This window comes from Anomaloglossus baeobatrachus, unplaced genomic scaffold (assembly GCF_048569485.1).
Source record: "Anomaloglossus baeobatrachus isolate aAnoBae1 unplaced genomic scaffold, aAnoBae1.hap1 Scaffold_357, whole genome shotgun sequence".
Taxonomy (NCBI): Eukaryota; Metazoa; Chordata; class Amphibia; order Anura; family Aromobatidae; genus Anomaloglossus; species Anomaloglossus baeobatrachus.
The window spans coordinates 170,662-192,715 of NW_027442926.1; the positions used below are offsets into that span (position 1 = coordinate 170,662).

At 46.8% G+C, this 22,054-nt stretch overlaps 13 non-coding genes and 1 pseudogene across 13 annotated transcripts; all 14 read left to right on the forward strand.

Moving 5' to 3' along the window:
• The first annotated feature begins 61 nt into the window (after positions 1-61).
• LOC142273070 (U2 spliceosomal RNA) lies at positions 62-257 on the forward strand. The gene has a single exon (XR_012737843.1). It is a non-coding gene; the product is annotated as a U2 spliceosomal RNA (small nuclear RNA).
• Positions 258-1,644: 1,387 nt separating this feature from the next.
• LOC142273092 (U2 spliceosomal RNA) lies at positions 1,645-1,786 on the forward strand (annotated as a pseudogene).
• Positions 1,787-2,487: 701 nt separating this feature from the next.
• On the forward strand, positions 2,488-2,680 carry LOC142273046 (U2 spliceosomal RNA). Its single transcript, XR_012737821.1, has one exon. It is a non-coding gene; the product is annotated as a U2 spliceosomal RNA (small nuclear RNA).
• A 1,387-nt stretch (positions 2,681-4,067) lies between these two features.
• Positions 4,068-4,258, forward strand: LOC142272946 (U2 spliceosomal RNA). Its single transcript, XR_012737732.1, has one exon. It is a non-coding gene; the product is annotated as a U2 spliceosomal RNA (small nuclear RNA).
• Positions 4,259-5,645: 1,387 nt separating this feature from the next.
• On the forward strand, positions 5,646-5,836 carry LOC142272947 (U2 spliceosomal RNA). The gene has a single exon (XR_012737733.1). It is a non-coding gene; the product is annotated as a U2 spliceosomal RNA (small nuclear RNA).
• Positions 5,837-7,223: 1,387 nt separating this feature from the next.
• Positions 7,224-7,414, forward strand: LOC142272948 (U2 spliceosomal RNA). Its single transcript, XR_012737734.1, has one exon. It is a non-coding gene; the product is annotated as a U2 spliceosomal RNA (small nuclear RNA).
• A 1,387-nt stretch (positions 7,415-8,801) lies between these two features.
• On the forward strand, positions 8,802-8,992 carry LOC142272949 (U2 spliceosomal RNA). The gene has a single exon (XR_012737735.1). It is a non-coding gene; the product is annotated as a U2 spliceosomal RNA (small nuclear RNA).
• Positions 8,993-10,379: 1,387 nt separating this feature from the next.
• Positions 10,380-10,570, forward strand: LOC142272950 (U2 spliceosomal RNA). Its single transcript, XR_012737736.1, has one exon. It is a non-coding gene; the product is annotated as a U2 spliceosomal RNA (small nuclear RNA).
• A 2,185-nt stretch (positions 10,571-12,755) lies between these two features.
• Positions 12,756-12,951, forward strand: LOC142273057 (U2 spliceosomal RNA). The gene has a single exon (XR_012737831.1). It is a non-coding gene; the product is annotated as a U2 spliceosomal RNA (small nuclear RNA).
• Positions 12,952-14,338: 1,387 nt separating this feature from the next.
• LOC142272951 (U2 spliceosomal RNA) lies at positions 14,339-14,529 on the forward strand. The gene has a single exon (XR_012737737.1). It is a non-coding gene; the product is annotated as a U2 spliceosomal RNA (small nuclear RNA).
• Positions 14,530-15,916: 1,387 nt separating this feature from the next.
• On the forward strand, positions 15,917-16,107 carry LOC142272952 (U2 spliceosomal RNA). The gene has a single exon (XR_012737738.1). It is a non-coding gene; the product is annotated as a U2 spliceosomal RNA (small nuclear RNA).
• A 1,387-nt stretch (positions 16,108-17,494) lies between these two features.
• On the forward strand, positions 17,495-17,685 carry LOC142272953 (U2 spliceosomal RNA). The gene has a single exon (XR_012737739.1). It is a non-coding gene; the product is annotated as a U2 spliceosomal RNA (small nuclear RNA).
• A 1,387-nt stretch (positions 17,686-19,072) lies between these two features.
• On the forward strand, positions 19,073-19,263 carry LOC142272955 (U2 spliceosomal RNA). The gene has a single exon (XR_012737740.1). It is a non-coding gene; the product is annotated as a U2 spliceosomal RNA (small nuclear RNA).
• A 1,387-nt stretch (positions 19,264-20,650) lies between these two features.
• On the forward strand, positions 20,651-20,841 carry LOC142272957 (U2 spliceosomal RNA). Its single transcript, XR_012737742.1, has one exon. It is a non-coding gene; the product is annotated as a U2 spliceosomal RNA (small nuclear RNA).
• The last annotated feature ends 1,213 nt before the right edge of the window (positions 20,842-22,054 follow it).

Below are 22,054 nucleotides of genomic sequence, written 5' to 3' on the forward strand. Positions count from 1 at the left end.
TCCTCACGGAGGGGTCCACACGAATCCTAGCCTTTGCACTGTTTTTGGTGTGACTTCGGTCATGCATTTTTTGCGGTGCTTTGGAAAGCTTCATTAAATCAAAATCTGTTCTTATCAGTTTAATATCTGATACGTCCCCTATCTGGGGACCATATATTAAATGGATTTTTAGAACAGGGAGATGGAAAAAGAGCTTGCTCTGTCCACTCAACGCATTGACCTGGTATTGCAGTACCTCCAGGAACGGTGCACCCCTTCTTAACCCAGTTTCCAAAAGCAGAACTCAATTCACCTGATTCATATTAGCCCGATTTAATGAATTGGAAGAAAGCATACGTCTTCATATGCACCTCAATTTGGCCCATTCACTTTTCACACTTCCTCCTTTTGTTTTTTATCTTTCACACTTTTGACTTTCTTTATTCATCCAAATAGCAAACTCATCACCACTCAACCTGACCAACTCGGCTATGTCCCCGTGCTGCAGTTCTCTGTCTTATCTAGATCATTTGCAATTGAATGGAATAGATCCCTTTTGGACAAAGTGGATTCACCTGCTGCTGCAGTGACCACAGGTGTGATAAGATCTAGAATTGGCATCTGGTGCGATCTCTCCGCTTCCACTCCAAAGAAAGTTACCTGTTTATTCCTATCATGCATTGGTTTTTGGGGTTTTCTTTGAGTAATGATGATCTCTTTAGTAGTCTGTTGGCGCCCTCTCCTGGAGGAATAGTTTGCTTGCTCTTGGACATTCTAAAAGAGAGGTCATGATAGACATTGAGCTTCTGAGCTCAATTGGGGACAGTCATGGGTGATGAATGTTTGCAACCTACTGCGAAGCCTCATACCGCAATATAAGGAACGTCAAATACTAAGAAAGGGCGGCCTATGAAAGAATTACTACTTTCAATAAGTACACTTAAACGGCTAATTGGGAATAGAAAAACTGTAAAAAGCCCTCTGAGAAAGCCCCCCTCTAACCTTTGATAGTAAGCTTTTCTGTAGTCTGCCTGTTGATGTATTTTCCGTTTGAACTGTGCACAACATGAAGAGACGGAACACTGGCGGCTTGTCACAATGCCCCCCGATGACATCACAATAGCGCTGCTGCCTAGAAAACAAGCTGCGCAGAAGAAGTTGTTCTTTGGGTGGGAGGGTGGGCTAGTGGAAGGAGGGGGCAATCTCTTTTTTTCCCGGGTGGTAGGGGGATGACAGGAGAAGGGAAGCGGGTGGTGAGAAAGGTACAGAGGGCAGGGTTTGGGGGCTGGGAAGGAAAGGGAAAAGATTAGGGTTTGGGGATGATGAAAGGGCTTTCTACGGGTAAGGATGGCAAAGGGTGGCAGTGACGGAAAGTCAGGCAACCTGTCCTGTCCGTCTTTTTGTATCGTGAATTGGAAAGACTGCAAGGGGGAGGGGAGTTGCTTGCGCCCTAAAGGAGGAGTTATTCAGATTCATTGCAGTGGGCGGCGGCTGCAAAACGCACCATTCTTCTTGTTTTTGCTCTGCAAAGCAGCCTTTTCAAGGGTTGGCTTGGGTGACAAAATGTCTTGTGTAGGCGTGGGTTTGTCTCCCTCTCGCTCTCTCTCCCTAAGATGTGTCCGGCATAGGCCAGGGTGCCACTCGAGGCCCAAACCAATTCTGGTTATCGCTTCTCGGCCTTTTGGCTAAGATCAAGTGTAGTATCGTTCGAAAAGGTGGTTTAAGGCTCCGGCCACCTTAGTACAATGATGCAATGCACACTGGAAGGTTGCGCTTGTTAGTACTTTGGGAGGATAGTATATCCATCTAGAGGAAACCATGGCCCTACCAGGATCGAGGCTATTAGACTGAGTAAGTGTGGGGGCTATGGTGCAATGTGCCCCAGGATTGACGACCCTGGAGTGAGTCTGAGCTTGCTGGCTTTGGACCCCGGCAAGCCTTGGGCTCTGTAGCACACCGTACCTTGCCCTTTCATACTTTCTGAGCATATTGCTCTATCCCGGCCTTCTGGCTAGGAAGGGAAATTTTTATAATCATGGTCGGAGGTCCGTTCAGCTTTGGGCTGAGAAACCAACACCCGGTTGGAGGTCCGGGTCAGCTTCGGCTGAGAAACCAACACCCGGTTGGAGGTCCGGGTCAGCTTCGGCTGAGAAACCAACACCCGGTTGGAGGTCCGGGTCAGCTTCGGCTGAGAAACCAACACCCGGTTGGAGGTCCGGTTAGCCTTGGGCTGAGAAACCAACACCGGTTGACGGTCCGGGCAGTTTCGGCTGCGAAACCAACAACTAGTAGCTCTCTACTCCACTTGGGTAAGATGCCTGGGTGGACGCTGGGAGCAACGACAAGGCTCAACCAGGCTTCGGCTTGGGGGAGCACCGAAGATCCCTGACCCTTGCTGTGGCCTTCTGGCTCGGAGGGACGGGGTTGATTTTTGGGGACCCTCTCCTCACGGAGGGGTCCACACGAATCCTAGCCTTTGCACTGTTTTTGGTGTGACTTCGGTCATGCATTTTTTGCGGTGCTTTGGAAAGCTTCATTAAATCAAAAATCTGTTCTTATCAGTTTAATATCTGATACGTCCCCTATCTGGGGACCATATATTAAATGGATTTTTAGAACAGGGAGATGGAAAAAGAGCTTGCTCTGTCCACTCCACGCATTGACCTGGTATTGCAGTACCTCCAGGAACGGTGCACCCCTTCTTAACCCAGTTTCCAAAAGCAGAACTCAATTCACCTGATTCATATTAGCCCGATTTAATGAATTGGAAGAAAGCATACGTCTTCATATGCACCTCAATTTGGCCCATTCACTTTTCACACTTCCTCCTTTTGTTTTTTATCTTTCACACTTTTGACTTTCTTTATTCATCCAAATAGCAAACTCATCACCACTCAACCTGACCAACTCGGCTATGTCCCCGTGCTGCAGTTCTCTGTCTTATCTAGATCATTTGCAATTGAATGGAATAGATCCCTTTTGGACAAAGTGGATTCACCTGCTGCTGCAGTGACCACAGGTGTGATAAGATCTAGAATTGGCATCTGGTGCGATCTCTCCGCTTCCACTCCAAAGAAAGTTACCTGTTTATTCCTATCATGCATTGGTTTTTGGGGTTTTCTTTGAGTAATGATGATCTCTTTAGTAGTCTGTTGGCGCCCTCTCCTGGAGGAATAGTTTGCTTGCTCTTGGACATTCTAAAAGAGAGGTCATGATAGACATTGAGCTTCTGAGCTCAATTGGGGACAGTCATGGGTGATGAATGTTTGCAACCTACTGCGAAGCCTCATACCGCAATATAAGGAACGTCAAATACTAAGAAAGGGCGGCCTATGAAAGAATTACTACTTTCAATAAGTACACTTAAACGGCTAATTGGGAATAGAAAAACTGTAAAAAGCCCTCTGAGAAAGCCCCCCTCTAACCTTTGATAGTAAGCTTTTCTGTAGTCTGCCTGTTGATGTATTTTCCGTTTGAACTGTGCACAACATGAAGAGACGGAACACTGGCGGCTTGTCACAATGCCCCCCGATGACATCACAATAGCGCTGCTGCCTAGAAAACAAGCTGCGCAGAAGAAGTTGTTCTTTGGGTGGGAGGGTGGGCTAGTGGAAGGAGGGGGCAATCTCTTTTTTTCCCGGGTGGTAGGGGGATGACAGGAGAAGGGAAGCGGGTGGTGAGAAAGGTACAGAGGGCAGGGTTTGGGGGCTGGGAAGGAAAGGGAAAAGATTAGGGTTTGGGGATGATGAAAGGGCTTTCTACGGGTAAGGATGGCAAAGGGTGGCAGTGACGGAAAGTCAGGCAACCTGTCCTGTCCGTCTTTTTGTATCGTGAATTGGAAAGACTGCAAGGGGGAGGGGAGTTGCTTGCGCCCTAAAGGAGGAGTTATTCAGATTCATTGCAGTGGGCGGCGGCTGCAAAACGCACCATTCTTCTTGTTTTTGCTCTGCAAAGCAGCCTTTTCAAGGGTTGGCTTGGGTGACAAAATGTCTTGTGTAGGCGTGGGTTTGTCTCCCTCTCGCTCTCTCTCCCTAAGATGTGTCCGGCATAGGCCAGGGTGCCACTCGAGGCCCAAACCAATTCTGGTTATCGCTTCTCGGCCTTTTGGCTAAGATCAAGTGTAGTATCTGTTCTTATCAGTTTAATATCTGATACGTCCCCTATCTGGGGACCATATATTAAATGGATTTTTAGAACAGGGAGATGGAAAAAGAGCTTGCTCTGTCCACTCCACGCATTGACCTGGTATTGCAGTACCTCCAGGAACGGTGCACCCCTTCTTAACCCAGTTTCCAAAAGCAGAACTCAATTCACCTGATTCATATTAGCCCGATTTAATGAATTGGAAGAAAGCATACGTCTTCATATGCACCTCAATTTGGCCCATTCACTTTTCACACTTCCTCCTTTTGTTTTTTATCTTTCACACTTTTGACTTTCTTTATTCATCCAAATAGCAAACTCATCACCACTCAACCTGACCAACTCGGCTATGTCCCCGTGCTGCAGTTCTCTGTCTTATCTAGATCATTTGCAATTGAATGGAATAGATCCCTTTTGGACAAAGTGGATTCACCTGCTGCTGCAGTGACCACAGGTGTGATAAGATCTAGAATTGGCATCTGGTGCGATCTCTCCGCTTCCACTCCAAAGAAAGTTACCTGTTTATTCCTATCATGCATTGGTTTTTGGGGTTTTCTTTGAGTAATGATGATCTCTTTAGTAGTCTGTTGGCGCCCTCTCCTGGAGGAATAGTTTGCTTGCTCTTGGACATTCTAAAAGAGAGGTCATGATAGACATTGAGCTTCTGAGCTCAATTGGGGACAGTCATGGGTGATGAATGTTTGCAACCTACTGCGAAGCCTCATACCGCAATATAAGGAACGTCAAATACTAAGAAAGGGTGGCCTATGAAAGAATTACTACTTTCAATAAGTACACTTAAACGGCTAATTGGGAATAGAAAAACTGTAAAAAGCCCTCTGAGAAAGCCCCCCTCTAACCTTTGATAGTAAGCTTTTCTGTAGTCTGCCTGTTGATGTATTTTCCGTTTGAACTGTGCACAACATGAAGAGACGGAACACTGGCGGCTTGTCACAATGCCCCCCGATGACATCACAATAGCGCTGCTGCCTAGAAAACAAGCTGCGCAGAAGAAGTTGTTCTTTGGGTGGGAGGGTGGGCTAGTGGAAGGAGGGGGCAATCTCTTTTTTTCCCGGGTGGTAGGGGGATGACAGGAGAAGGGAAGCGGGTGGTGAGAAAGGTACAGAGGGCAGGGTTTGGGGGCTGGGAAGGAAAGGGAAAAGATTAGGGTTTGGGGATGATGAAAGGGCTTTCTACGGGTAAGGATGGCAAAGGGTGGCAGTGACGGAAAGTCAGGCAACCTGTCCTGTCCGTCTTTTTGTATCGTGAATTGGAAAGACTGCAAGGGGGAGGGGAGTTGCTTGCGCCCTAAAGGAGGAGTTATTCAGATTCATTGCAGTGGGCGGCGGCTGCAAAACGCACCATTCTTCTTGTTTTTGCTCTGCAAAGCAGCCTTTTCAAGGGTTGGCTTGGGTGACAAAATGTCTTGTGTAGGCGTGGGTTTGTCTCCCTCTCGCTCTCTCTCCCTAAGATGTGTCCGGCATAGGCCAGGGTGCCACTCGAGGCCCAAACCAATTCTGGTTATCGCTTCTCGGCCTTTTGGCTAAGATCAAGTGTAGTATCTGTTCTTATCAGTTTAATATCTGATACGTCCCCTATCTGGGGACCATATATTAAATGGATTTTTAGAACAGGGAGATGGAAAAAGAGCTTGCTCTGTCCACTCCACGCATTGACCTGGTATTGCAGTACCTCCAGGAACGGTGCACCCCTTCTTAACCCAGTTTCCAAAAGCAGAACTCAATTCACCTGATTCATATTAGCCCGATTTAATGAATTGGAAGAAAGCATACGTCTTCATATGCACCTCAATTTGGCCCATTCACTTTTCACACTTCCTCCTTTTGTTTTTTATCTTTCACACTTTTGACTTTCTTTATTCATCCAAATAGCAAACTCATCACCACTCAACCTGACCAACTCGGCTATGTCCCCGTGCTGCAGTTCTCTGTCTTATCTAGATCATTTGCAATTGAATGGAATAGATCCCTTTTGGACAAAGTGGATTCACCTGCTGCTGCAGTGACCACAGGTGTGATAAGATCTAGAATTGGCATCTGGTGCGATCTCTCCGCTTCCACTCCAAAGAAAGTTACCTGTTTATTCCTATCATGCATTGGTTTTTGGGGTTTTCTTTGAGTAATGATGATCTCTTTAGTAGTCTGTTGGCGCCCTCTCCTGGAGGAATAGTTTGCTTGCTCTTGGACATTCTAAAAGAGAGGTCATGATAGACATTGAGCTTCTGAGCTCAATTGGGGACAGTCATGGGTGATGAATGTTTGCAACCTACTGCGAAGCCTCATACCGCAATATAAGGAACGTCAAATACTAAGAAAGGGCGGCCTATGAAAGAATTACTACTTTCAATAAGTACACTTAAACGGCTAATTGGGAATAGAAAAACTGTAAAAAGCCCTCTGAGAAAGCCCCCCTCTAACCTTTGATAGTAAGCTTTTCTGTAGTCTGCCTGTTGATGTATTTTCCGTTTGAACTGTGCACAACATGAAGAGACGGAACACTGGCGGCTTGTCACAATGCCCCCCGATGACATCACAATAGCGCTGCTGCCTAGAAAACAAGCTGCGCAGAAGAAGTTGTTCTTTGGGTGGGAGGGTGGGCTAGTGGAAGGAGGGGGCAATCTCTTTTTTTCCCGGGTGGTAGGGGGATGACAGGAGAAGGGAAGCGGGTGGTGAGAAAGGTACAGAGGGCAGGGTTTGGGGGCTGGGAAGGAAAGGGAAAAGATTAGGGTTTGGGGATGATGAAAGGGCTTTCTACGGGTAAGGATGGCAAAGGGTGGCAGTGACGGAAAGTCAGGCAACCTGTCCTGTCCGTCTTTTTGTATCGTGAATTGGAAAGACTGCAAGGGGGAGGGGAGTTGCTTGCGCCCTAAAGGAGGAGTTATTCAGATTCATTGCAGTGGGCGGCGGCTGCAAAACGCACCATTCTTCTTGTTTTTGCTCTGCAAAGCAGCCTTTTCAAGGGTTGGCTTGGGTGACAAAATGTCTTGTGTAGGCGTGGGTTTGTCTCCCTCTCGCTCTCTCTCCCTAAGATGTGTCCGGCATAGGCCAGGGTGCCACTCGAGGCCCAAACCAATTCTGGTTATCGCTTCTCGGCCTTTTGGCTAAGATCAAGTGTAGTATCTGTTCTTATCAGTTTAATATCTGATACGTCCCCTATCTGGGGACCATATATTAAATGGATTTTTAGAACAGGGAGATGGAAAAAGAGCTTGCTCTGTCCACTCCACGCATTGACCTGGTATTGCAGTACCTCCAGGAACGGTGCACCCCTTCTTAACCCAGTTTCCAAAAGCAGAACTCAATTCACCTGATTCATATTAGCCCGATTTAATGAATTGGAAGAAAGCATACGTCTTCATATGCACCTCAATTTGGCCCATTCACTTTTCACACTTCCTCCTTTTGTTTTTTATCTTTCACACTTTTGACTTTCTTTATTCATCCAAATAGCAAACTCATCACCACTCAACCTGACCAACTCGGCTATGTCCCCGTGCTGCAGTTCTCTGTCTTATCTAGATCATTTGCAATTGAATGGAATAGATCCCTTTTGGACAAAGTGGATTCACCTGCTGCTGCAGTGACCACAGGTGTGATAAGATCTAGAATTGGCATCTGGTGCGATCTCTCCGCTTCCACTCCAAAGAAAGTTACCTGTTTATTCCTATCATGCATTGGTTTTTGGGGTTTTCTTTGAGTAATGATGATCTCTTTAGTAGTCTGTTGGCGCCCTCTCCTGGAGGAATAGTTTGCTTGCTCTTGGACATTCTAAAAGAGAGGTCATGATAGACATTGAGCTTCTGAGCTCAATTGGGGACAGTCATGGGTGATGAATGTTTGCAACCTACTGCGAAGCCTCATACCGCAATATAAGGAACGTCAAATACTAAGAAAGGGCGGCCTATGAAAGAATTACTACTTTCAATAAGTACACTTAAACGGCTAATTGGGAATAGAAAAACTGTAAAAAGCCCTCTGAGAAAGCCCCCCTCTAACCTTTGATAGTAAGCTTTTCTGTAGTCTGCCTGTTGATGTATTTTCCGTTTGAACTGTGCACAACATGAAGAGACGGAACACTGGCGGCTTGTCACAATGCCCCCCGATGACATCACAATAGCGCTGCTGCCTAGAAAACAAGCTGCGCAGAAGAAGTTGTTCTTTGGGTGGGAGGGTGGGCTAGTGGAAGGAGGGGGCAATCTCTTTTTTTCCCGGGTGGTAGGGGGATGACAGGAGAAGGGAAGCGGGTGGTGAGAAAGGTACAGAGGGCAGGGTTTGGGGGCTGGGAAGGAAAGGGAAAAGATTAGGGTTTGGGGATGATGAAAGGGCTTTCTACGGGTAAGGATGGCAAAGGGTGGCAGTGACGGAAAGTCAGGCAACCTGTCCTGTCCGTCTTTTTGTATCGTGAATTGGAAAGACTGCAAGGGGGAGGGGAGTTGCTTGCGCCCTAAAGGAGGAGTTATTCAGATTCATTGCAGTGGGCGGCGGCTGCAAAACGCACCATTCTTCTTGTTTTTGCTCTGCAAAGCAGCCTTTTCAAGGGTTGGCTTGGGTGACAAAATGTCTTGTGTAGGCGTGGGTTTGTCTCCCTCTCGCTCTCTCTCCCTAAGATGTGTCCGGCATAGGCCAGGGTGCCACTCGAGGCCCAAACCAATTCTGGTTATCGCTTCTCGGCCTTTTGGCTAAGATCAAGTGTAGTATCTGTTCTTATCAGTTTAATATCTGATACGTCCCCTATCTGGGGACCATATATTAAATGGATTTTTAGAACAGGGAGATGGAAAAAGAGCTTGCTCTGTCCACTCCACGCATTGACCTGGTATTGCAGTACCTCCAGGAACGGTGCACCCCTTCTTAACCCAGTTTCCAAAAGCAGAACTCAATTCACCTGATTCATATTAGCCCGATTTAATGAATTGGAAGAAAGCATACGTCTTCATATGCACCTCAATTTGGCCCATTCACTTTTCACACTTCCTCCTTTTGTTTTTTATCTTTCACACTTTTGACTTTCTTTATTCATCCAAATAGCAAACTCATCACCACTCAACCTGACCAACTCGGCTATGTCCCCGTGCTGCAGTTCTCTGTCTTATCTAGATCATTTGCAATTGAATGGAATAGATCCCTTTTGGACAAAGTGGATTCACCTGCTGCTGCAGTGACCACAGGTGTGATAAGATCTAGAATTGGCATCTGGTGCGATCTCTCCGCTTCCACTCCAAAGAAAGTTACCTGTTTATTCCTATCATGCATTGGTTTTTGGGGTTTTCTTTGAGTAATGATGATCTCTTTAGTAGTCTGTTGGCGCCCTCTCCTGGAGGAATAGTTTGCTTGCTCTTGGACATTCTAAAAGAGAGGTCATGATAGACATTGAGCTTCTGAGCTCAATTGGGGACAGTCATGGGTGATGAATGTTTGCAACCTACTGCGAAGCCTCATACCGCAATATAAGGAACGTCAAATACTAAGAAAGGGCGGCCTATGAAAGAATTACTACTTTCAATAAGTACACTTAAACGGCTAATTGGGAATAGAAAAACTGTAAAAAGCCCTCTGAGAAAGCCCCCCTCTAACCTTTGATAGTAAGCTTTTCTGTAGTCTGCCTGTTGATGTATTTTCCGTTTGAACTGTGCACAACATGAAGAGACGGAACACTGGCGGCTTGTCACAATGCCCCCCGATGACATCACAATAGCGCTGCTGCCTAGAAAACAAGCTGCGCAGAAGAAGTTGTTCTTTGGGTGGGAGGGTGGGCTAGTGGAAGGAGGGGGCAATCTCTTTTTTTCCCGGGTGGTAGGGGGATGACAGGAGAAGGGAAGCGGGTGGTGAGAAAGGTACAGAGGGCAGGGTTTTGGGGCTGGGAAGGAAAGGGAAAAGATTAGGGTTTGGGGATGATGAAAGGGCTTTCTACGGGTAAGGATGGCAAAGGGTGGCAGTGACGGAAAGTCAGGCAACCTGTCCTGTCCGTCTTTTTGTATCGTGAATTGGAAAGACTGCAAGGGGGAGGGGAGTTGCTTGCGCCCTAAAGGAGGAGTTATTCAGATTCATTGCAGTGGGCGGCGGCTGCAAAACGCACCATTCTTCTTGTTTTTGCTCTGCAAAGCAGCCTTTTCAAGGGTTGGCTTGGGTGACAAAATGTCTTGTGTAGGCGTGGGTTTGTCTCCCTCTCGCTCTCTCTCCCTAAGATGTGTCCGGCATAGGCCAGGGTGCCACTCGAGGCCCAAACCAATTCTGGTTATCGCTTCTCGGCCTTTTGGCTAAGATCAAGTGTAGTATCTGTTCTTATCAGTTTAATATCTGATACGTCCCCTATCTGGGGACCATATATTAAATGGATTTTTAGAACAGGGAGATGGAAAAAGAGCTTGCTCTGTCCACTCCACGCATTGACCTGGTATTGCAGTACCTCCAGGAACGGTGCACCCCTTCTTAACCCAGTTTCCAAAAGCAGAACTCAATTCACCTGATTCATATTAGCCCGATTTAATGAATTGGAAGAAAGCATACGTCTTCATATGCACCTCAATTTGGCCCATTCACTTTTCACACTTCCTCCTTTTGTTTTTTATCTTTCACACTTTTGACTTTCTTTATTCATCCAAATAGCAAACTCATCACCACTCAACCTGACCAACTCGGCTATGTCCCCGTGCTGCAGTTCTCTGTCTTATCTAGATCATTTGCAATTGAATGGAATAGATCCCTTTTGGACAAAGTGGATTCACCTGCTGCTGCAGTGACCACAGGTGTGATAAGATCTAGAATTGGCATCTGGTGCGATCTCTCCGCTTCCACTCCAAAGAAAGTTACCTGTTTATTCCTATCATGCATTGGTTTTTGGGGTTTTCTTTGAGTAATGATGATCTCTTTAGTAGTCTGTTGGCGCCCTCTCCTGGAGGAATAGTTTGCTTGCTCTTGGACATTCTAAAAGAGAGGTCATGATAGACATTGAGCTTCTGAGCTCAATTGGGGACAGTCATGGGTGATGAATGTTTGCAACCTACTGCGAAGCCTCATACCGCAATATAAGGAACGTCAAATACTAAGAAAGGGCGGCCTATGAAAGAATTACTACTTTCAATAAGTACACTTAAACGGCTAATTGGGAATAGAAAAACTGTAAAAAGCCCTCTGAGAAAGCCCCCCTCTAACCTTTGATAGTAAGCTTTTCTGTAGTCTGCCTGTTGATGTATTTTCCGTTTGAACTGTGCACAACATGAAGAGACGGAACACTGGCGGCTTGTCACAATGCCCCCCGATGACATCACAATAGCGCTGCTGCCTAGAAAACAAGCTGCGCAGAAGAAGTTGTTCTTTGGGTGGGAGGGTGGGCTAGTGGAAGGAGGGGGCAATCTCTTTTTTTCCCGGGTGGTAGGGGGATGACAGGAGAAGGGAAGCGGGTGGTGAGAAAGGTACAGAGGGCAGGGTTTGGGGGCTGGGAAGGAAAGGGAAAAGATTAGGGTTTGGGGATGATGAAAGGGCTTTCTACGGGTAAGGATGGCAAAGGGTGGCAGTGACGGAAAGTCAGGCAACCTGTCCTGTCCGTCTTTTTGTATCGTGAATTGGAAAGACTGCAAGGGGGAGGGGAGTTGCTTGCGCCCTAAAGGAGGAGTTATTCAGATTCATTGCAGTGGGCGGCGGCTGCAAAACGCACCATTCTTCTTGTTTTTGCTCTGCAAAGCAGCCTTTTCAAGGGTTGGCTTGGGTGACAAAATGTCTTGTGTAGGCGTGGGTTTGTCTCCCTCTCGCTCTCTCTCCCTAAGATGTGTCCGGCATAGGCCAGGGTGCCACTCGAGGCCCAAACCAATTCTGGTTATCGCTTCTCGGCCTTTTGGCTAAGATCAAGTGTAGTGTTGTTCGAAAAGGTGGTTTAAGCTCCAGGCCACCTTAGTACAATGATACAATGCACACTGGAAGGTTGCGCTTGCTAGTACTCTGGGTGGATAGTATATTCATCTAGTGGAAAACATGGCCCTACCAGGATCGAGGCTATTAGACTGAGTAAGGATGGGGGGCTATGGTACAACGTGCCCCAGGACTGACGACCCTGGAGTGAGTCTGAGCTTGCTGGCTTGGGACCCCGGCAAGCCTTGGGCTCTGTAGAACACCGTACCTTGCCTTTTCATACTTTTTGAGCATATTACCCTATCCCGGCCTTCTGGCTAGGAAGGGAAATTTTTATAATCCCGGTTGGAGGTCTGGTCAGCTTTGGGCTGAGAAACTAACACCCGGTTGGAGGTCCGGGTCAGCTTCGGCTGAGAAACCAACACCCGGTTGGAGGTCTGGGTCAGCTTCGGCTGAGAAACCAACACCCGGTTGGAGGTCCGGTTAGCCTTGGGCTGAGAAACCAACACCGGTTGACGGTCCGGGCAGTTTCGGCTGCGAAACCAACAACTAGTAGCTCTCTACTCCACTTGGGTAAGATGCCTGGGTGGACGCTGGGAGCAACGACAAGGCTCAACCAGGCTTCGGCTTGGGGGAGCACCGAAGATCCCTGACCCTTGCTGTGGCCTTCTGGCTCGGAGGGACGGGGTTGATTTTTGGGGACCCTCTCCTCACGGTGGGGTCCACACGAATCCTAGCCTTTGCACTGTTTTTGGTGTGACTTCGGTCATGCATTTTTTGTGGTGCTTTGGAAAGCTTCATTAAATCAAAATCTGTTCTTATCAGTTTAATATCTGATACGTCCCCTATCTGGGGACCATATATTAAATGGATTTTTAGAACAGGGAGATGGAAAAAGAGCTTGCTCTGTCCACTCCACGCATTGACCTGGTATTGCAGTACCTCCAGGAACGGTGCACCCCTTCTTAACCCAGTTTCCAAAAGCAGAACTCAATTCACCTGATTCATATTAGCCCGATTTAATGAATTGGAAGAAAGCATACGTCTTCATATGCACCTCAATTTGGCCCATTCACTTTTCACACTTCCTCCTTTTGTTTTTTATCTTTCACACTTTTGACTTTCTTTATTCATCCAAATAGCAAACTCATCACCACTCAACCTGACCAACTCGGCTATGTCCCCGTGCTGCAGTTCTCTGTCTTATCTAGATCATTTGCAATTGAATGGAATAGATCCCTTTTGGACAAAGTGGATTCACCTGCTGCTGCAGTGACCACAGGTGTGATAAGATCTAGAATTGGCATCTGGTGCGATCTCTCCGCTTCCACTCCAAAGAAAGTTACCTGTTTATTCCTATCATGCATTGGTTTTTGGGGTTTTCTTTGAGTAATGATGATCTCTTTAGTAGTCTGTTGGCGCCCTCTCCTGGAGGAATAGTTTGCTTGCTCTTGGACATTCTAAAAGAGAGGTCATGATAGACATTGAGCTTCTGAGCTCAATTGGGGACAGTCATGGGTGATGAATGTTTGCAACCTACTGCGAAGCCTCATACCGCAATATAAGGAACGTCAAATACTAAGAAAGGGCGGCCTATGAAAGAATTACTACTTTCAATAAGTACACTTAAACGGCTAATTGGGAATAGAAAAACTGTAAAAAGCCCTCTGAGAAAGCCCCCCTCTAACCTTTGATAGTAAGCTTTTCTGTAGTCTGCCTGTTGATGTATTTTCCGTTTGAACTGTGCACAACATGAAGAGACGGAACACTGGCGGCTTGTCACAATGCCCCCCGATGACATCACAATAGCGCTGCTGCCTAGAAAACAAGCTGCGCAGAAGAAGTTGTTCTTTGGGTGGGAGGGTGGGCTAGTGGAAGGAGGGGGCAATCTCTTTTTTTCCCGGGTGGTAGGGGGATGACAGGAGAAGGGAAGCGGGTGGTGAGAAAGGTACAGAGGGCAGGGTTTGGGGGCTGGGAAGGAAAGGGAAAAGATTAGGGTTTGGGGATGATGAAAGGGCTTTCTACGGGTAAGGATGGCAAAGGGTGGCAGTGACGGAAAGTCAGGCAACCTGTCCTGTCCGTCTTTTTGTATCGTGAATTGGAAAGACTGCAAGGGGGAGGGGAGTTGCTTGCGCCCTAAAGGAGGAGTTATTCAGATTCATTGCAGTGGGCGGCGGCTGCAAAACGCACCATTCTTCTTGTTTTTGCTCTGCAAAGCAGCCTTTTCAAGGGTTGGCTTGGGTGACAAAATGTCTTGTGTAGGCGTGGGTTTGTCTCCCTCTCGCTCTCTCTCCCTAAGATGTGTCCGGCATAGGCCAGGGTGCCACTCGAGGCCCAAACCAATTCTGGTTATCGCTTCTCGGCCTTTTGGCTAAGATCAAGTGTAGTATCTGTTCTTATCAGTTTAATATCTGATACGTCCCCTATCTGGGGACCATATATTAAATGGATTTTTAGAACAGGGAGATGGAAAAAGAGCTTGCTCTGTCCACTCCACGCATTGACCTGGTATTGCAGTACCTCCAGGAACGGTGCACCCCTTCTTAACCCAGTTTCCAAAAGCAGAACTCAATTCACCTGATTCATATTAGCCCGATTTAATGAATTGGAAGAAAGCATACGTCTTCATATGCACCTCAATTTGGCCCATTCACTTTTCACACTTCCTCCTTTTGTTTTTTATCTTTCACACTTTTGACTTTCTTTATTCATCCAAATAGCAAACTCATCACCACTCAACCTGACCAACTCGGCTATGTCCCCGTGCTGCAGTTCTCTGTCTTATCTAGATCATTTGCAATTGAATGGAATAGATCCCTTTTGGACAAAGTGGATTCACCTGCTGCTGCAGTGACCACAGGTGTGATAAGATCTAGAATTGGCATCTGGTGCGATCTCTCCGCTTCCACTCCAAAGAAAGTTACCTGTTTATTCCTATCATGCATTGGTTTTTGGGGTTTTCTTTGAGTAATGATGATCTCTTTAGTAGTCTGTTGGCGCCCTCTCCTGGAGGAATAGTTTGCTTGCTCTTGGACATTCTAAAAGAGAGGTCATGATAGACATTGAGCTTCTGAGCTCAATTGGGGACAGTCATGGGTGATGAATGTTTGCAACCTACTGCGAAGCCTCATACCGCAATATAAGGAACGTCAAATACTAAGAAAGGGCGGCCTATGAAAGAATTACTACTTTCAATAAGTACACTTAAACGGCTAATTGGGAATAGAAAAACTGTAAAAAGCCCTCTGAGAAAGCCCCCCTCTAACCTTTGATAGTAAGCTTTTCTGTAGTCTGCCTGTTGATGTATTTTCCGTTTGAACTGTGCACAACATGAAGAGACGGAACACTGGCGGCTTGTCACAATGCCCCCCGATGACATCACAATAGCGCTGCTGCCTAGAAAACAAGCTGCGCAGAAGAAGTTGTTCTTTGGGTGGGAGGGTGGGCTAGTGGAAGGAGGGGGCAATCTCTTTTTTTCCCGGGTGGTAGGGGGATGACAGGAGAAGGGAAGCGGGTGGTGAGAAAGGTACAGAGGGCAGGGTTTGGGGGCTGGGAAGGAAAGGGAAAAGATTAGGGTTTGGGGATGATGAAAGGGCTTTCTACGGGTAAGGATGGCAAAGGGTGGCAGTGACGGAAAGTCAGGCAACCTGTCCTGTCCGTCTTTTTGTATCGTGAATTGGAAAGACTGCAAGGGGGAGGGGAGTTGCTTGCGCCCTAAAGGAGGAGTTATTCAGATTCATTGCAGTGGGCGGCGGCTGCAAAACGCACCATTCTTCTTGTTTTTGCTCTGCAAAGCAGCCTTTTCAAGGGTTGGCTTGGGTGACAAAATGTCTTGTGTAGGCGTGGGTTTGTCTCCCTCTCGCTCTCTCTCCCTAAGATGTGTCCGGCATAGGCCAGGGTGCCACTCGAGGCCCAAACCAATTCTGGTTATCGCTTCTCGGCCTTTTGGCTAAGATCAAGTGTAGTATCTGTTCTTATCAGTTTAATATCTGATACGTCCCCTATCTGGGGACCATATATTAAATGGATTTTTAGAACAGGGAGATGGAAAAAGAGCTTGCTCTGTCCACTCCACGCATTGACCTGGTATTGCAGTACCTCCAGGAACGGTGCACCCCTTCTTAACCCAGTTTCCAAAAGCAGAACTCAATTCACCTGATTCATATTAGCCCGATTTAATGAATTGGAAGAAAGCATACGTCTTCATATGCACCTCAATTTGGCCCATTCACTTTTCACACTTCCTCCTTTTGTTTTTTATCTTTCACACTTTTGACTTTCTTTATTCATCCAAATAGCAAACTCATCACCACTCAACCTGACCAACTCGGCTATGTCCCCGTGCTGCAGTTCTCTGTCTTATCTAGATCATTTGCAATTGAATGGAATAGATCCCTTTTGGACAAAGTGGATTCACCTGCTGCTGCAGTGACCACAGGTGTGATAAGATCTAGAATTGGCATCTGGTGCGATCTCTCCGCTTCCACTCCAAAGAAAGTTACCTGTTTATTCCTATCATGCATTGGTTTTTGGGGTTTTCTTTGAGTAATGATGATCTCTTTAGTAGTCTGTTGGCGCCCTCTCCTGGAGGAATAGTTTGCTTGCTCTTGGACATTCTAAAAGAGAGGTCATGATAGACATTGAGCTTCTGAGCTCAATTGGGGACAGTCATGGGTGATGAATGTTTGCAACCTACTGCGAAGCCTCATACCGCAATATAAGGAACGTCAAATACTAAGAAAGGGCGGCCTATGAAAGAATTACTACTTTCAATAAGTACACTTAAACGGCTAATTGGGAATAGAAAAACTGTAAAAAGCCCTCTGAGAAAGCCCCCCTCTAACCTTTGATAGTAAGCTTTTCTGTAGTCTGCCTGTTGATGTATTTTCCGTTTGAACTGTGCACAACATGAAGAGACGGAACACTGGCGGCTTGTCACAATGCCCCCCGATGACATCACAATAGCGCTGCTGCCTAGAAAACAAGCTGCGCAGAAGAAGTTGTTCTTTGGGTGGGAGGGTGGGCTAGTGGAAGGAGGGGGCAATCTCTTTTTTTCCCGGGTGGTAGGGGGATGACAGGAGAAGGGAAGCGGGTGGTGAGAAAGGTACAGAGGGCAGGGTTTGGGGGCTGGGAAGGAAAGGGAAAAGATTAGGGTTTGGGGATGATGAAAGGGCTTTCTACGGGTAAGGATGGCAAAGGGTGGCAGTGACGGAAAGTCAGGCAACCTGTCCTGTCCGTCTTTTTGTATCGTGAATTGGAAAGACTGCAAGGGGGAGGGGAGTTGCTTGCGCCCTAAAGGAGGAGTTATTCAGATTCATTGCAGTGGGCGGCGGCTGCAAAACGCACCATTCTTCTTGTTTTTGCTCTGCAAAGCAGCCTTTTCAAGGGTTGGCTTGGGTGACAAAATGTCTTGTGTAGGCGTGGGTTTGTCTCCCTCTCGCTCTCTCTCCCTAAGATGTGTCCGGCATAGGCCAGGGTGCCACTCGAGGCCCAAACCAATTCTGGTTATCGCTTCTCGGCCTTTTGGCTAAGATCAAGTGTAGTATCTGTTCTTATCAGTTTAATATCTGATACGTCCCCTATCTGGGGACCATATATTAAATGGATTTTTAGAACAGGGAGATGGAAAAAGAGCTTGCTCTGTCCACTCCACGCATTGACCTGGTATTGCAGTACCTCCAGGAACGGTGCACCCCTTCTTAACCCAGTTTCCAAAAGCAGAACTCAATTCACCTGATTCATATTAGCCCGATTTAATGAATTGGAAGAAAGCATACGTCTTCATATGCACCTCAATTTGGCCCATTCACTTTTCACACTTCCTCCTTTTGTTTTTTATCTTTCACACTTTTGACTTTCTTTATTCATCCAAATAGCAAACTCATCACCACTCAACCTGACCAACTCGGCTATGTCCCCGTGCTGCAGTTCTCTGTCTTATCTAGATCATTTGCAATTGAATGGAATAGATCCCTTTTGGACAAAGTGGATTCACCTGCTGCTGCAGTGACCACAGGTGTGATAAGATCTAGAATTGGCATCTGGTGCGATCTCTCCGCTTCCACTCCAAAGAAAGTTACCTGTTTATTCCTATCATGCATTGGTTTTTGGGGTTTTCTTTGAGTAATGATGATCTCTTTAGTAGTCTGTTGGCGCCCTCTCCTGGAGGAATAGTTTGCTTGCTCTTGGACATTCTAAAAGAGAGGTCATGATAGACATTGAGCTTCTGAGCTCAATTGGGGACAGTCATGGGTGATGAATGTTTGCAACCTACTGCGAAGCCTCATACCGCAATATAAGGAACGTCAAATACTAAGAAAGGGCGGCCTATGAAAGAATTACTACTTTCAATAAGTACACTTAAACGGCTAATTGGGAATAGAAAAACTGTAAAAAGCCCTCTGAGAAAGCCCCCCTCTAACCTTTGATAGTAAGCTTTTCTGTAGTCTGCCTGTTGATGTATTTTCCGTTTGAACTGTGCACAACATGAAGAGACGGAACACTGGCGGCTTGTCACAATGCCCCCCGATGACATCACAATAGCGCTGCTGCCTAGAAAACAAGCTGCGCAGAAGAAGTTGTTCTTTGGGTGGGAGGGTGGGCTAGTGGAAGGAGGGGGCAATCTCTTTTTTTCCCGGGTGGTAGGGGGATGACAGGAGAAGGGAAGCGGGTGGTGAGAAAGGTACAGAGGGCAGGGTTTGGGGGCTGGGAAGGAAAGGGAAAAGATTAGGGTTTGGGGATGATGAAAGGGCTTTCTACGGGTAAGGATGGCAAAGGGTGGCAGTGACGGAAAGTCAGGCAACCTGTCCTGTCCGTCTTTTTGTATCGTGAATTGGAAAGACTGCAAGGGGGAGGGGAGTTGCTTGCGCCCTAAAGGAGGAGTTATTCAGATTCATTGCAGTGGGCGGCGGCTGCAAAACGCACCATTCTTCTTGTTTTTGCTCTGCAAAGCAGCCTTTTCAAGGGTTGGCTTGGGTGACAAAATGTCTTGTGTAGGCGTGGGTTTGTCTCCCTCTCGCTCTCTCTCCCTAAGATGTGTCCGGCATAGGCCAGGGTGCCACTCGAGGCCCAAACCAATTCTGGTTATCGCTTCTCGGCCTTTTGGCTAAGATCAAGTGTAGTATCTGTTCTTATCAGTTTAATATCTGATACGTCCCCTATCTGGGGACCATATATTAAATGGATTTTTAGAACAGGGAGATGGAAAAAGAGCTTGCTCTGTCCACTCCACGCATTGACCTGGTATTGCAGTACCTCCAGGAACGGTGCACCCCTTCTTAACCCAGTTTCCAAAAGCAGAACTCAATTCACCTGATTCATATTAGCCCGATTTAATGAATTGGAAGAAAGCATACGTCTTCATATGCACCTCAATTTGGCCCATTCACTTTTCACACTTCCTCCTTTTGTTTTTTATCTTTCACACTTTTGACTTTCTTTATTCATCCAAATAGCAAACTCATCACCACTCAACCTGACCAACTCGGCTATGTCCCCGTGCTGCAGTTCTCTGTCTTATCTAGATCATTTGCAATTGAATGGAATAGATCCCTTTTGGACAAAGTGGATTCACCTGCTGCTGCAGTGACCACAGGTGTGATAAGATCTAGAATTGGCATCTGGTGCGATCTCTCCGCTTCCACTCCAAAGAAAGTTACCTGTTTATTCCTATCATGCATTGGTTTTTGGGGTTTTCTTTGAGTAATGATGATCTCTTTAGTAGTCTGTTGGCGCCCTCTCCTGGAGGAATAGTTTGCTTGCTCTTGGACATTCTAAAAGAGAGGTCATGATAGACATTGAGCTTCTGAGCTCAATTGGGGACAGTCATGGGTGATGAATGTTTGCAACCTACTGCGAAGCCTCATACCGCAATATAAGGAACGTCAAATACTAAGAAAGGGCGGCCTATGAAAGAATTACTACTTTCAATAAGTACACTTAAACGGCTAATTGGGAATAGAAAAACTGTAAAAAGCCCTCTGAGAAAGCCCCCCTCTAACCTTTGATAGTAAGCTTTTCTGTAGTCTGCCTGTTGATGTATTTTCCGTTTGAACTGTGCACAACATGAAGAGACGGAACACTGGCGGCTTGTCACAATGCCCCCCGATGACATCACAATAGCGCTGCTGCCTAGAAAACAAGCTGCGCAGAAGAAGTTGTTCTTTGGGTGGGAGGGTGGGCTAGTGGAAGGAGGGGGCAATCTCTTTTTTTCCCGGGTGGTAGGGGGATGACAGGAGAAGGGAAGCGGGTGGTGAGAAAGGTACAGAGGGCAGGGTTTGGGGGCTGGGAAGGAAAGGGAAAAGATTAGGGTTTGGGGATGATGAAAGGGCTTTCTACGGGTAAGGATGGCAAAGGGTGGCAGTGACGGAAAGTCAGGCAACCTGTCCTGTCCGTCTTTTTGTATCGTGAATTGGAAAGACTGCAAGGGGGAGGGGAGTTGCTTGCGCCCTAAAGGAGGAGTTATTCAGATTCATTGCAGTGGGCGGCGGCTGCAAAACGCACCATTCTTCTTGTTTTTGCTCTGCAAAGCAGCCTTTTCAAGGGTTGGCTTGGGTGACAAAATGTCTTGTGTAGGCGTGGGTTTGTCTCCCTCTCGCTCTCTCTCCCTAAGATGTGTCCGGCATAGGCCAGGGTGCCACTCGAGGCCCAAACCAATTCTGGTTATCGCTTCTCGGCCTTTTGGCTAAGATCAAGTGTAGTATCTGTTCTTATCAGTTTAATATCTGATACGTCCCCTATCTGGGGACCATATATTAAATGGATTTTTAGAACAGGGAGATGGAAAAAGAGCTTGCTCTGTCCACTCCACGCATTGACCTGGTATTGCAGTACCTCCAGGAACGGTGCACCCCTTCTTAACCCAGTTTCCAAAAGCAGAACTCAATTCACCTGATTCATATTAGCCCGATTTAATGAATTGGAAGAAAGCATACGTCTTCATATGCACCTCAATTTGGCCCATTCACTTTTCACACTTCCTCCTTTTGTTTTTTATCTTTCACACTTTTGACTTTCTTTATTCATCCAAATAGCAAACTCATCACCACTCAACCTGACCAACTCGGCTATGTCCCCGTGCTGCAGTTCTCTGTCTTATCTAGATCATTTGCAATTGAATGGAATAGATCCCTTTTGGACAAAGTGGATTCACCTGCTGCTGCAGTGACCACAGGTGTGATAAGATCTAGAATTGGCATCTGGTGCGATCTCTCCGCTTCCACTCCAAAGAAAGTTACCTGTTTATTCCTATCATGCATTGGTTTTTGGGGTTTTCTTTGAGTAATGATGATCTCTTTAGTAGTCTGTTGGCGCCCTCTCCTGGAGGAATAGTTTGCTTGCTCTTGGACATTCTAAAAGAGAGGTCATGATAGACATTGAGCTTCTGAGCTCAATTGGGGACAGTCATGGGTGATGAATGTTTGCAACCTACTGCGAAGCCTCATACCGCAATATAAGGAACGTCAAATACTAAGAAAGGGCGGCCTATGAAAGAATTACTACTTTCAATAAGTACACTTAAACGGCTAATTGGGAATAGAAAAACTGTAAAAAGCCCTCTGAGAAAGCCCCCCTCTAACCTTTGATAGTAAGCTTTTCTGTAGTCTGCCTGTTGATGTATTTTCCGTTTGAACTGTGCACAACATGAAGAGACGGAACACTGGCGGCTTGTCACAATGCCCCCCGATGACATCACAATAGCGCTGCTGCCTAGAAAACAAGCTGCGCAGAAGAAGTTGTTCTTTGGGTGGGAGGGTGGGCTAGTGGAAGGATGGGGCAATCTCTTTTTTTCCCGGGTGGTAGGGGGATGACAGGAGAAGGGAAGCGGGTGGTGAGAAAGGTACAGAGGGCAGGGTTTGGGGGCTGGGAAGGAAAGGGAAAAGATTAGGGTTTGGGGATGATGAAAGGGCTTTCTACGGGTAAGGATGGCAAAGGGTGGCAGTGACGGAAAGTCAGGCAACCTGTCCTGTCCGTCTTTTTGTATCGTGAATTGGAAAGACTGCAAGGGGGAGGGGAGTTGCTTGCGCCCTAAAGGAGGAGTTATTCAGATTCATTGCAGTGGGCGGCGG